This window comes from Misgurnus anguillicaudatus, chromosome 14, assembly GCF_027580225.2.
Source record: "Misgurnus anguillicaudatus chromosome 14, ASM2758022v2, whole genome shotgun sequence".
In the NCBI taxonomy this organism is placed as follows: Eukaryota; Metazoa; Chordata; class Actinopteri; order Cypriniformes; family Cobitidae; genus Misgurnus; species Misgurnus anguillicaudatus.
The window spans coordinates 7,656,169-7,670,095 of NC_073350.2; the positions used below are offsets into that span (position 1 = coordinate 7,656,169).

A 13,927-nucleotide genomic window follows, 5' to 3' on the forward strand; every position below is an offset into this window, starting at 1 on the left:
AAACAAATTTAAAGTCCCTACAAGATAAACATTCAATTTATTAATTTCTAAATAACTATATGCCATATATATGTTAATAATTCTGCAAATTTATACTGTATACATTCATAGGTATTATACTGCATGTGGTAAGATTACTCGTAGTGCCCGAAATGTTTTACTTCAAAACATAGTAAAAACACTTACATTTCATCTTAAAGTCACTACTTTTTTTGTAGTCATAAGTAAAGTTTGTTTTTCTGTCAAAAGAATAACTTAATTTAGTTACAACTCAATGGGGAAATGGTAACGCAACCACACGTGTATGACGTGTCTTGTGGTAAAACTGCCGACCAATCAAAATGCAGTGGGAAGAGATCCAGCTCCGCCCCTGGATCTGAATCCAACCCCGCCCCCTGGATGTCGTGTTCTGCAGTGAGGCATAGGTTCGAATCCCGTAAGAGACATGAAAATTAAAGTGATGATAAACCTTGCAAAAAGTGGAGAATTATGTGTAAACAATGTTGAGAAGATAAAAGAGTGGATAAAAAATTGATATAGTGTACGTTTTTCTTCATTTTTTCTCCTTTTCTCCCCTCTCTTTCCCCCCTCTTTCCTCTCTCTTTTCTTTTCTTCCCCCCCACAAGCAGTCCATTTTGCCCCTTTTTTGGCCGAGTGGTTAAGGCGATGGACTTGAAATCCATTGGGGTCTCCCCGCGCAGGTTCAAACCCTGCCGACTACGTGCGTCTGCTCCTTGGCTTCAGAGATTCACTTGTTGGTTGTTCCAGCTCACGGAGTGCTGTGTTTCTGCTGCTCAAGTTGTTAACATTGGATTTGCGGATGGAAAATTAAGCAGCCTTTCATAGTTTCTCCTGTGTGTGTTAAACAAGCAGCCCTGTTGTCAAGTGACGCAGCTTTCGTTGTCATATTATCCATATACAGCACGCACAACATGAAACCAAAAAAGAGCTGGAACAGGTTTTTGTTTAGAAATGATGTGCATTGTGGCTAATCGAGTTGATCCTAACCTGATGTTAAGGATTAAGGCCCCACCCTTTTGTTTTCACAATTACCACAATTCCCTGCCCTGGATTGTTGTCCTTAATTCATTTAAAAATGTTTTGCACTCATGCTTTTCCTAATAGACAGCGAATAATGAGTAAACCTCTGGTGAAGATCTCTTACCTGTCGAAAAGGCAAAACATACAGCAAAGCCATACCTTCTTCTTCTTCTTCTTCGTTTAATGGCAAGAAGCACCAACTTTAAGGTGCATTATCGCCACCTTCTGTGTTGGAGTGTGAACCAGAGTTTGACCCCACAAAAAAGAACCTAGATTCCCTTAATCAATCCTGTTATTTTTAAACAATGAAATGATCTCTTCAAGCCGTAACCGATTGTATTCTAAGGGTACAAGTCAATGTAAGGTACCACCCACAAGCCCAACGACAGATACAAGTGGAGTGGGTGAAGGGGACTCGTGTTCGTTCCTTCCTCAGCGCTTCTAGAAGAATAATTCCATAATCATGATTAAACTCATTTCTTTGATCTCTGTGTTTAAATTATAATCTGACTCCAATTTAATATACTAAGAATTTAGTGCATTATTCCAATTATCTGTTGATCATAATTTAGATGTTTGATTATTTATTAATTCCCATAGTCTTAGTTATTCGTTCATTAGGGACCCGGTATCGCACAGAGCATACGCCGGCCGTTTGCGTACATCTCACGGACACAAAATTGTCAGTCTGATCTTAGTCAGAGGTTACCGGGTAAACTAATATTTTTATGTCTGGCCGCTCCATGCTTGCTCCGATCATAAAAATAGTTACTTTAGTTTAGCACTCATGCAACTTGCTAAGGCAGGTGATAAACATAAATCTGAGAGTTTTAATGAATGTGCCCCATGCTCCATTCGAACATCAAAACCTCAGTGTGATAATATCCTGACACGATAATCTTGCGGTAATACCAGACTCCTTCTAATCTACTGATCATAACAATTTCTGAAAGAATTCAAATAAATCAATACAATTTCTGAATAATTCAGATGAATCAAATGTAACAATTTATTATACCAGGCAGGTTTCAGCTTCAAACATAAATTAAACAATATCATACAGAATTTGATTCAAATCCAATTAATTAAAATGATCAACAGTTGCAAAAGTTACAAAGTCATACCTGGCAATAGACACTCTGGCTACAGAGTACTTCCATTATGAATATAATATACCCAAAATGGTTCAGAAAGATTCTTGTTAAAGATGTCTTCCATTCTGTTTGAATACACACACCCAAAGTGTGGGGAAGATTCTTGCTAAAGAATGCTTCCATAATGTCTGAATACACACACCCAAAGTGTGGGGAAGATTCTTGCTAAAGAATACTTCCATAATGTCTGAATACACACACCCAAAGTGTGGGGAAGATTCTTGCTAAAGAATACTTCCATAATGTCTGAATACACACACCCAAAGTGTGGGGAAGATTCTTGCTAAAGAATACTTCCATAATGTCTGAATACACACACCCAAAGTGTGGGGAAGATTCTTGCTAAAGAATACTTCCCAGAGTCTCTTGCCAAGCCACCTTATATACACAGAATGAGACAAAGAATAATAAAATCTCAAAACAGGATTTGGTTGGTCGGTTCTCGTGACCTGAAGGAGCACCAAATGGGACTGTTAACCATCTGTAATCTAGATCTCCTCATGAGTTGACACCCATCACAGGAGTACAGATTATGTCTTAAGTTTTAAACTTTGATATACTTTCTCTTAGCATTATAGAAATTAGACCTTTTTAACCATCGCACCATGACCTTTAAAACAACACCAAACATGAAGATGAAACCTTTGTAGCATCACAACATATGATATATCCAATGTTACATGTGTTTAGTATATTTCCAGTAACCAAACCCTTAAAGGAGAAGAGAGAGGGGGTGAAATACAGATCAGTTCCTGTGTATCCGTGACCCCTGTGGAGAGAGACAACACGTCTCTCAAAAATAGACACAGAATGTGTTTTTTATTGTTTTATGGTCCAGCTCCAAAACCAAAACTTGTCCACCTGTCCTACATCTCCTCCCCTGACCATTGGGAAACTGTCAGAGTACCCAAGGGGTCATTTTGGGTGGACTTCTTGGGTCTCCATACGTCCTTTGTAAATGTAACAGTCTTTTCAAGATGAACACCTGTAATGTTAAACAATGCCTGCAGATATCAAAGCAGGAACTTAACTGTGCTGAACAGGTGTCTGTGATGGACAGAATCTCTGTGGTTCTCGTAGTTAGATAATCTCCCAAATGGATCTGGTTGAAATTTGTTGTACAAAGTCCATTGTGTCAGCCAAACGCATGTGCTCTGTTCATGGAACCTGTCTCCTCTCAACATTTAGAAGCATCTGTCTCTAATGGGGTCCTCCCCTGGATATTTTCCTGACCTTTTGCACAGTCCTCTGTTACCTATTGGCAGAAGGTATTTTTTGATAGAAAAGTCAGACCTCCGTAGGTGAAGGAATTCCTCACACTGAGAATGCACCACTGTATGAGAGGGAATTGGAATATAATACACATGACCATGAAATGACTGAACACTGATGAACTTGACTTTCCTTGGAAGGAAATAGTTGTGAATGATTACAATAACACATGACATTATTAGATGTTTCATGATATTGGTGCGAATGGTAAATAAGGTCTCCTTTCCTTTTTCAAAATAATTTGTCCCAAAAGGTGATCCCATTACCAAACTCTTCACTACTATGCATATTGAACATAGAGTGGAATTTTGATATAATCTGTGTATTTTAAAGGGAGAGTGGCAAAGGTTATTTTAACTAGCATATTTACCAGTGGTATACATCATTAAAGCATATAATAACAATACCATTCAAATATAATACAAATAAATGTAAATTATATGTATATAAAATACAGATATTTATACTAAAGTATATATAATATGATATATTTATAATTTTAATAATAATAGAATTATTCAAAACCTTGAAATGCAAGTTAACCATGTATATCTAAGAATTCAATTAAGTACTTAAAACATACCTAGACAACTTAAACTTAAATCAAGATTTCAATGAAGTAACTTAAAACATACCCAGACAACTTAAACTTAAATCAAATAATTTCTGAATTTCTTATTTATCCATTGTCAATAATTATTTGCATGTTGTCAAATAATTTTGTACATATATGTTGGTTTAGTCACATTCAATGGTAAGGTGTCTGATTTATGTGATTGATCAGTAGAAGTGCCAGCACTTCAAATATAACCATTTTGTAAAGTTTGAAATTTTTAGACATGTCTGCAGCCATGCTAGCCATTTCATTCTTCACTTACTTATTTTAATCTGAAATAGGTCTTATGTAATCAATTAATAGTTCTTATTTTACCTGTATTTGTACAATCAGAGACAAAACAATTGATGTGTGACTATAACCATACATATGTTCCATGCACACTGAAATGTTTCATGTAGTTCAAGAGAAAATTGACCCAATAGTTTACCATGAAATTAAAATCATAAGTTGACCTTTAATTTTCTCTCCTATGTGTGAGATGCTAAATGGGTTTGCATGTATGACAAACTCTAGAGTTTGGATTCTAAGTCATTTATCATACATATGTGTGATGGTTTAAGCCTGGATAGTTTTAAAACTTATACCAGGTCGCAGTGTTATGTTGTTGCAATGGTGAAAATATGTGCATTACATGTTCATGCCTGGAAGTGGGTGGATTCTAACCTAAAGTAATCTGTGTTGCAAAATTTTAGTTCCGATGCTACATCGGGAGGTCATATAATGAATATAGTAGTTTATTACTGTGAGATGTGTATGACCCCTCAAAGCATTATCACACCCACCTCCTGCATTTTAGGTTTGTGCCTGTATTTGGGCTCAGACACGTCTCTAGTGTCAGGACTCTTAAGGAGTCATAGTAATCCACCTGAAAGGAAAAAAGTTAAGATAACAAACAAAGAAACATTAATTTCTAAAATTTTTGGGCAATTTGCATTAAGACATGGCATCATCTTTAGTTTAAAATGATGTCACTACCACACAGCTGTCAATGACAGCAATGCATTAGGGTGTAAATTCTTCTTGATAAGAAGATTTGTATCATTACTTTCTGCAAATTAATTTCAGAGGCCAGATTAAGTTGGGAATTTTCTGTTATATTTGACTATGTTGTTTCAGTATAGTCTGAGTGTGTATAGCACCATAAACTGCACTTGCATTTAACTGTGAGCATAAGAAATCCCAGTTTTGCTGGGGAAATTTTTGGATTAACTTTTTAATCTTAAACTTAAATGGCTTTACTCTGAGTTGTTCTCAGTACCGTCAGCTCACATGTTTAACTGCTGTGATGTCTGTTTATGGTACACACTATTAAACTTTTCAATCTCTGTGACCTGTAGGACTGTAATTTCTGATGATTTAACATTTCCCACAGTTTTTAACCAACTATAAAAGTACATTGACTGATCATCAGATTCAGTTTAAATTGATGTTTCAAATTTATAAAAGAGTTGTTTGGTTTGCTATCTTGTGCCATGATATTATCAGTGTTCCTGCAAAGCAAAAAACAAAGCCAAACAACAACAAACAAACAACAATAAACAACAACAAACAAACAACAATAAACAACAAAACGAACAAGCAAAAACATACACATACCCCCGTTTTGGCACGAGATAGTGGACCAAATAAATCTGAATCTAAATATTCCCTGGGCCTTTTTGTGGGTCTTAATCATGTAAGTTTGAAATGCATGTAATGCATCATTTTTCACCATATTAGGCCTGTCTGGCCATTATAATATATAATTTATATCATAATGTGATTATAATATAAATTACATTATATTAAAAATAATATTTAATTAAAATAAATGTTATAACTGGTCTCAAGGGCTTCTAGAATGATAGTAAATTCGCAAAATGGAGAACACATTTCTGTGAATTGACCCTGCAGTAGCAGCTGCATTAACAGGTCCACTAACAGCAACAGCTCTGTTATTTTAGCAAGCAATAAACCGCAGCACATGCTGGGTACAGGGCTTAACTCATTGCTCAGCTGGAGGTTTTTGTGACCCTCTGGAATTGGGCACAATTTTCGCATGTTTTTAGCTGAGGTTCATTAAGTCTTCTTTAGATGTGATTCTATTTGAATATGAAAAGTAATCAATGAATAGAGCGTAAGGCACACATTTTGCTTTAGATTTTAAAGTCATAAACTTTAAACCTGAAGACATACAGATACAGAAGTGTAAAAAGACTTTTAGCTCTGACTGATTCAATTTAAACAGGAATTCTGTATTCCTGCTGTGACATCAGGACTCAGCTATAATATCTATTTTTATGACTTTCACAATCTTTAGACTATTAGACAACAAATTGCTCAATAACAATTTCCACCATCTCATAGAGAAAAAACTAAGCCTAGAACTTTTAACACTGATGACTACACTGTACTATATATAATGATGGTAATTGTGGCCTTAAATCACTTTGATTGATTCACAGAAAATAATAATGTATTTTATTTGTTACAACCAAGCTAAAATATTTCCCTTGAAACAAGGAGAAACAGCAGATCTTTTCTGAGAGTGTCTCAGTGGTGAAACTTTCTCAGTGAGATAAGATCACAGGTGTTTTATTGACCATTTTAGCAGTTTCATCATTATCTTGCTGTGCATCAGTCAAAGCTTTAGCTCAATGTACCTTATTTCCACCATGAGAAATCCTGCATTAATTAAGGAATTGTAACAAAACTTCCTGGTTCCATTCTATCTACACTTATCTCCCTATTTGCTTAATCCAACATTTAGTTCCACTCTGCATGCACTGAACCTCTAACCCCAACAATGCTGCCTTCAATCATTTATACACTTCCATCTCTCATTCATTCTCCATAATTACAATGATCTCCTTAACTCATCATGTATAGTATGTAAACGGTAGTTTACTGCATTTAAATGATCCTATAAAGATTAATACAAACATTTGTTCTTGTCATATCAATCATGTAAACCCGAAATTCACTTCTCATATGCAAACACCTTAACGTACACTGTAGTTTAAACACCATCCCTTTAATTAAGTTAATTCTTATTCTGAAGGAGTTTGTTCCTTTAAATGTTGCACATGTACTGTGAACAACATAAAATCTCATACAGGGAGTTTAAATGTAGTTATTACTGTATTAATTCAATGTTAACCCTTATTTGAGAACCAGAATAAAATTTGGAAGATGTTACTCCATTTTAAGTTTATCTTTCATTGCTTTAACAAACAAAAGATCTTTAATCTGCTAACAAATGGAATTTATCCTCATCTACCCTGCTGTTGTCATGCTGTGTATTTCCATTAACAGAGTTATTATCGCCTGTTTTGCGCTGGTGTGTTTACATACATGGACGCATTGACTGGGGCACGGAGTTTTGTCATCCGACTGGACTTTTATTATTCACGGATATTCGCTAATAACTTACTTTACAGGTTTCAGATATAGTTGCGAGATCGTTCCACAACGCAAATACATAATCGCCACGGCGATGTTTCCACTTTTAGACTTAAATTTACGACTTTGCGTAATGTACCACGATAACATTTAGTCATTAGTCCATGTAACATTCACTCCTACTGAGTGTAAACACAGGAGATGATGTTTGATTCGAAGCGCGAGGAAATATATTATTTCCCTATCCGCAATGTTATTATTTCTCTGACAGCTGTGTTGTTATTCTAATTTTCATGCCTACCCGGATTTCTCCGGACTTTCAATGGGAGTTTAACGTCCCATTCTACAACATACGGGTGCGTTTATGCTTACCCTCAACATTTCTAATAGGCAAATAAAATCAACTTACCAACACAGCTGCAGACAGAAAAGTAGACGTTTAAACCTCCTATTTTGCGATGAATGGAATACTCTGTTATGGTTGAAATGTCGCGCTGGAAAGCTTCCTGGAGTACCACGTCACTTGTTCGGGTGTACTACGTCATCACGTCCCGTGTACTACGTCATCACGTCGGGGTCACCAAGCTGTAAGGTACCACCCACAAGCCCAACGACAGATACAAGTGGAGTGGGTGAAGGGGACTCGTGTTCGTTCCTTCCTCAGCGCTTCTAGAAGAATAATTCCATAATCATGATTAAACTCATTTCTTTGATCTCTGTGTTTAAATTATAATCTGACTCCAATTTAATATACTAAGAATTTAGTGCATTATTCCAATTATCTGTTGATCATAATTTAGATGTTTGATTATTTATTAATTCCCATAGTCTTAGTTATTCGTTCATTAGGGACCCGGTATCGCACAGAGCATACGTCGGCCGTTTGCGTACATCTCACGGACACAAAATTGTCAGTCTGATCTTAGTCAGAGGTTACCGGGTAAACTAATATTTTTATGTCTGGCCGCTCCATGCTTGCTCCGATCATAAAAATAGTTACTTTAGTTTAGCACTCATGCAACTTGCTAAGGCAGGTGATAAACATAAATCTGAGAGTTTTAATGAATGTGCCCCATGCTCCATTCGAACATCAAAACCTCAGTGTGATAATATCCTGACACGATAATCTTGCGGTAATACCAGACTCCTTCTAATCTACTGATCATAACAATTTCTGAAAGAATTCAAATAAATCAATACAATTTCTGAATAATTCAGATGAATCAAATGTAACAATTTATTATACCAGGCAGGTTTCAGCTTCAAACATAAATTAAACAATATCATACAGAATTTGATTCAAATCCAATTAATTAAAATGATCAACAGTTGCAAAAGTTACAAAGTCATACCTGGCAATAGACACTCTGGCTACAGAGTACTTCCATTATGAATATAATATACCCAAAATGGTTCAGAAAGATTCTTGTTAAAGATGTCTTCCATTCTGTTTGAATACACACACCCAAAGTGTGGGGAAGATTCTTGCTAAAGAATGCTTCCATAATGTCTGAATACACACACCCAAAGTGTGGGGAAGATTCTTGCTAAAGAATACTTCCATAATGTCTGAATACACACACCCAAAGTGTGGGGAAGATTCTTGCTAAAGAATACTTCCATAATGTCTGAATACACACACCCAAAGTGTGGGGAAGATTCTTGCTAAAGAATACTTCCATAATGTCTGAAAACACACACAAAGTGTGGGGAAGATTCTTGCTAAAGAATACTTCCCAGAGTCTCTTGCCAAGCCACCTTATATACACAGAATGAGACAAAGAATAATAAAATCTCAAAACAGGATTTGGTTGGTCGGTTCTCGTGACCTGAAGGAGCACCAAATGGGACTGTTAACCATCTGTAATCTAGATCTCCTCATGAGTTGACACCCATCACAGGAGTACAGATTATGTCTTAAGTTTTAAACTTTGATATACTTTCTCTTAGCATTATAGAAATTAGACCTTTTTAACCATCGCACCATGACCTTTAAAACAACACCAAACATGAAGATGAAACCTTTGTAGCATCACAACATATGATATATCCAATGTTACATGTGTTTAGTATATTTCCAGTAACCAAACCCTTAAAGGAGAAGAGAGAGGGGGTGAAATACAGATCAGTTCCTGTGTATCCGTGACCCCTGTGGAGAGAGACAACACGTCTCTCAAAAATAGACACAGAATGTGTTTTTTATTGTTTTATGGTCCAGCTCCAAAACCAAAACTTGTCCACCTGTCCTACATCAACAATTCCCACTTGCCTATTTTCCCTCTGCAATGTTTACCTTTTCCTCAATATACTTTCGTCAAAAACAAACAACATGATCTAAAAGCAGCATCTGAAGTCTAATCTCAGTTTAAAGCTTGATTACCACCATGTCGTCCAGCGTCCAGGTATGTGCACAGGAAAGGTGGTGACCTTTGCCATCATTCTTTCGCAGAGGCAATATCGTAGCCTATGAGGTTTATCCGAGGCGTGATCATTGCTGGTTGAAAACTTTACCCAATACCCCGCCAGGATGACTTGAAATACAGTCAGCTTTGGCAATTTTTGCCAGTCTCTTAAGAGACTTAAAAGGTCGTTGTAAATGAAAGATGTCTGCTAATGTTGTTCGTAGTGAGATTAGGGGAATCAAAGTTCCATCCCAATCGTTGGTGTCACATTCATTTCAATCTTTAATGTGGGAGTCAACATTAAAGATATCAAGGTTGTGTTTTTACAGAGTGTTCTCTACGTCATATGTGATGATTTTGCGGAGAAAAGAGCAAATCATAAAAATGATTTAGCTGGCTTTTCACAGGCAGGGTCACGTTTTTGTCACACGTGCTTTATCTTGGGCCCCCTTAATAGTCAGTTCATCATGTTACGCAGACACACCTACACTTCCTTCAGCTTAGTAACGCTGCCTCTCTGGTGACGTTTTGGAGGACGACTGCTTTTTCCTCAAGAGAAGAGTGTCTCAAGCTAAAGCAAGACTTCTCCCCTTAAAGAGCTCTTGCGGACTCTGTTAGAAGACTGAAGCAGGTGCCGGCTCATTCTGGCATTCTAGTAACATTTACTCTGTCCACAGACCAATGAGTAATGAACAGGTCATGATAAAGAAATCCCAACCTTGTCTGCCAACATTATCAGACCATAGAAGGCATGAGAGGTCATGCCCTGGTACTGAGGAGTGAGCCCGGATAGCTCAGTCGGTAGAGCATCAGACTTTTAATCTGAGGGTCCAGGGTTCAAGTCCCTGTTCGGGTGATGAGCTCAGGTTTGTGTCCTGTCGACTTCGTCAGCGAGCATTTGGGTCGGCCTTGGGGACGTATTGGATTTTGAGGGGCGGTTTCCCGGACAGGGATTAGACTTGTCCTCGACTAAAATAAATGCAAGAGCTGTCCAAACTGAAAAGAACTTGCTCTGACACCATTGCCCTTTGCTTTGCTGTGAAATGCACACAAGCAATGTTTTTAATAAGGCATGATTGTTCAAACTAGTTGTATTTCCTAATTAAACTGAGGCCTAGTCCTGTCTTAAACTAATCCCTGTGCGGGAAAACACCCCTGAGAGGCATTTTGCTTAAGGTTTGCCGGTGAAAGTAAACAAAAAATTGATTGAGACCTCAGAAAAGGAATGCCAAGCGCCTTCCGGCCGACGCACTCAGGCAAACCTGCAGGCGCAGCTCTGCCGAAGCCTGGTGGCACGCCGTGATCGTATAGTGGTTAGTACTCTGCGTTGTGGCCGCAGCAACCCCGGTTCGAATCCGGGTCACGGCAGTCCATCCAGGGATGTGGGTGGGTCATCCCACTGCTGCCCCTTTTGTACCTACCTGACCGACAAGTTCTTTTCAGCACACACCAAGCCCAGAGGGTTCGCGAGGTCGACTCGTTGTAGTCGTGGCCGAGTGGTTAAGGCGATGGACTTGAAATCCATTGGGGTCTCCCCGCGCAGGTTCAAACCCTGCCGACTATGTGCGTCTGCTCCTTGGCTTCAGAGATTCACTTGTTGGTTGTTCCAGCTCACGGAGTGCTGTGTTTCTGCTGCTCAAGTTGTTACCATTGGATTTGCGGATGGAAAATTAAGCAGCCTTTCATAGTTTCTCCTGTGTGTGTTAAACAAGCAGCCCTGTTGTCAAGTGACGCAGCTTTCGTTGTCATATTATCCATATACAGCACGCACAACATGAAACCAAAAAAGAGCTGGAACAGGTTTTTGTTTAGAAATGATGTGCATTGTGGCTAATCGAGTTGATCCTAACCTGATGTTAAGGATTAAGGCCCCACCCTTTTGTTTTCACAATTACCACAATTCCCTGACCTGGATTGTTGTCCTTAATTCATTTAAAAATGTTTTGCACTCATGCTTTTCCTAATAGACAGCGAATAATGAGTAAACCTCTGGTGAAGATCTCTTACCTGTCGAAAAGGCAAAACATACAGCAAAGCCATACCTTCTTCTTCTTCTTCGTTTAATGGCAAGAAGCACCAACTTTAAGGTGCATTATCGCCACCTTCTGTGTTGGAGTGTGAACCAGAGTTTGACCCCACAAAAAAGAACCTAGATTCCCTTAATCAATCCTGTTATTTTTAAACAATGAAATGATCTCTTCAAGCCGTAACCGATTGTATTCTAAGGGTACAAGTCAACAATTCCCACTTGCCTATTTTCCCTCTGCAATGTTTACCTTTTCCTCAATATACTTTCGTCAAAAACAAACAACATGATCTAAAAGCAGCATCTGAAGTCTAATCTCAGTTTAAAGCTTGATTACCACCATGTCGTCCAGCGTCCAGGTATGTGCACAGGAAAGGTGGTGACCTTTGCCATCATTCTTTCGCAGAGGCAATATCGTAGCCTATGAGGTTTATCCGAGGCGTGATCATTGCTGGTTGAAAACTTTACCCAATACCCCGCCAGGATGACTTGAAATACAGTCAGCTTTGGCAATTTTTGCCAGTCTCTTAAGAGACTTAGAAGGTCGTTGTAAATGAAAGATGTCTGCTAATGTTGTTCGTAGTGAGATTAGGGGAATCAAAGTTCCATCCCAATCGTTGGTGTCACATTCATTTCAATCTTTAATGTGGGAGTCAACATTAAAGATATCAAGGTTGTGTTTTTACAGAGTGTTCTCTACGTCATATGTGATGATTTTGCGGAGAAAAGAGCAAATCATAAAAATGATTTAGCTGGCTTTTCACAGGCAGGGTCACGTTTTTGTCACACGTGCTTTATCTTGGGCCCCCTTAATAGTCAGTTCATCATGTTACGCAGACACACCTACACTTCCTTCAGCTTAGTAACGCTGCCTCTCTGGTGACGTTTTGGAGGACGACTGCTTTTTCCTCAAGAGAAGAGTGTCTCAAGCTAAAGCAAGACTTCTCCCCTTAAAGAGCTCTTGCGGACTCTGTTAGAAGACTGAAGCAGGTGCCGGCTCATTCTGGCATTCTAGTAACATTTACTCTGTCCACAGACCAATGAGTAATGAACAGGTCATGATAAAGAAATCCCAACCTTGTCTGCCAACATTATCAGACCATAGAAGGCATGAGAGGTCATGCCCTGGTACTGAGGAGTGAGCCCGGATAGCTCAGTCGGTAGACCATCAGACTTTTAATCTGAGGGTCCAGGGTTCAAGTCCCTGTTCGGGCGATGAGCTCAGATTTGTGTCCTGTCGACTACGTCAGCGAGCATCTCCCCTTGGCATTTGGGTCGGCCTCGGGGACGTATTGGATTTTGAGGGGCGGTTTCCCGGACAGGGATTAGACTTGTCCCGACTAAAATAAATGCAAGAGCTGTCCAAACTGAAAAGAACTTGCTCTGACACCATTGCCCTTTGCTTTGCTGTGAAATGCACACAAGCAATGTTTTTAATAAGGCATGATTGTTCAAACTAGTTGTATTTCCTAATTAAACTGAGGCCTAGTCCTGTCTTAAACTAATCCCTGTGCGGGAAAACACCCCTGAGAGGCATTTTGCTTAAGGTTTGCCGGTGAAAGTAAACAAAAAATTGATTGAGACCTCAGAAAAGGAATGCCAAGCGCCTTCCGGCCGACGCACTCAGGCAAACCTGCAGGCGCAGCTCTGCCGAAGCCTGGTGGCACGCCGTGATCGTATAGTGGTTAGTACTCTGCGTTGTGGCCGCAGCAACCCCGGTTCGAATCCGGGTCACGGCAGTCCATCCAGGGATGTGGGTGGGTCATCCCACTGCTGCCCCTTTTGTACCTACCTGACCGACAAGTTCTTTTCAGCACACACCAAGCCCAGAGGGTTCGCGAGGTCGACTCGTTGTAGTCGTGGCCGAGTGGTTAAGGCGATGGACTTGAAATCCATTGGGGTCTCCCCGCGCAGGTTCAAACCCTGCCGACTATGTGCGTCTGCTCCTTGGCTTCAGAGATTCACTTGTTGGTTGTTCCAGCTCACGGAGTGCTGTGTTTCTGCTGCTCAAGTTGTTACCATTGGATTTGCG

General features: G+C 39.1%; 1 protein-coding gene and 9 non-coding genes across 10 annotated transcripts in view; all 10 read left to right on the forward strand.

Annotated features, from left to right (window-relative positions):
• prr13 (proline rich 13) overlaps window positions 1-13,927 on the forward strand; it is a 359,338-nt gene that overhangs the window by 90,634 nt on the left and 254,777 nt on the right. The gene's annotated exons all lie outside the window — the stretch shown is intronic.
• On the forward strand, window positions 638-722 carry trnas-gcu (transfer RNA serine (anticodon GCU)). Its single transcript has one exon. It is a non-coding gene; the product is annotated as a tRNA-Ser (tRNA).
• Window positions 9,905-10,045, forward strand: LOC141369623 (U4 spliceosomal RNA). The gene has a single exon (XR_012373418.1). It is a non-coding gene; the product is annotated as a U4 spliceosomal RNA (small nuclear RNA).
• On the forward strand, window positions 10,653-10,725 carry trnak-uuu (transfer RNA lysine (anticodon UUU)). The gene has a single exon. It is a non-coding gene; the product is annotated as a tRNA-Lys (tRNA).
• Window positions 11,166-11,237, forward strand: trnah-gug (transfer RNA histidin (anticodon GUG)). The gene has a single exon. It is a non-coding gene; the product is annotated as a tRNA-His (tRNA).
• On the forward strand, window positions 11,352-11,433 carry trnas-uga (transfer RNA serine (anticodon UGA)). The gene has a single exon. It is a non-coding gene; the product is annotated as a tRNA-Ser (tRNA).
• LOC141369624 (U4 spliceosomal RNA) lies at window positions 12,290-12,430 on the forward strand. Its single transcript, XR_012373419.1, has one exon. It is a non-coding gene; the product is annotated as a U4 spliceosomal RNA (small nuclear RNA).
• On the forward strand, window positions 13,038-13,110 carry trnak-uuu (transfer RNA lysine (anticodon UUU)). The gene has a single exon. It is a non-coding gene; the product is annotated as a tRNA-Lys (tRNA).
• Window positions 13,563-13,634, forward strand: trnah-gug (transfer RNA histidin (anticodon GUG)). The gene has a single exon. It is a non-coding gene; the product is annotated as a tRNA-His (tRNA).
• trnas-uga (transfer RNA serine (anticodon UGA)) lies at window positions 13,749-13,830 on the forward strand. Its single transcript has one exon. It is a non-coding gene; the product is annotated as a tRNA-Ser (tRNA).